The sequence below is a fragment of the Penaeus monodon genome, chromosome 24 (genome assembly GCF_015228065.2).
Source record: "Penaeus monodon isolate SGIC_2016 chromosome 24, NSTDA_Pmon_1, whole genome shotgun sequence".
NCBI lineage: Eukaryota > Metazoa > Arthropoda > Malacostraca > Decapoda > Penaeidae > Penaeus > Penaeus monodon.
The window spans coordinates 35760391-35760882 of record NC_051409.1 but is presented as its reverse complement, the minus strand read 5'-3'; the positions used below and the strand labels follow the sequence as shown (position 1 = coordinate 35760882).

The window sequence follows — 492 nt, the reverse complement described above, 5'->3', positions numbered from 1 at the left end:
ATACAGAAATCAGTTATTTTAACTTATTAAAAAATCTTTGGTTAAAACCATTTATCCACCACAATCCTCTTTATCAAGAGCAAAACCCTACCTGGTGGTGAATGTCCTCCATCAGTGCCTTATTGCCTTGAAACCAGGAGTTCACTTGTTTGGCAAATATCTCGGGTAAATGCAGCCTCTTGGAATAGCGGTCGTGCACTTCGTAAAGCTCAGTAAACTTCTGGTATGCGTCAATGCACTCGGGATTCTCAGCCTCTGACCACAAGGATAAGATGTGTCCAAATACACTTTCCACATCTTCTGAATGTGTTCCACTAAAGCATTCCACAACAAACCACTCCTGTTGTAAAACATTGAATATGGGTCAGTGGATACACATCATATTACTTTAAAGTTAATTCAGGTACGTATTGTTTATAAATTTCATTTTGTAATTGATGAATATGAGAAAAACATACAGATTAGTTCCTTGTTCTAAAGTATCTAGGTTAG

General features: G+C 37.0%; 1 pseudogene; it reads right to left on the bottom strand.

Moving 5' to 3' along the window:
- Positions 1-492, bottom strand: part of LOC119588959 — a 58988-nt pseudogene that overhangs the window by 51039 nt on the left and 7457 nt on the right.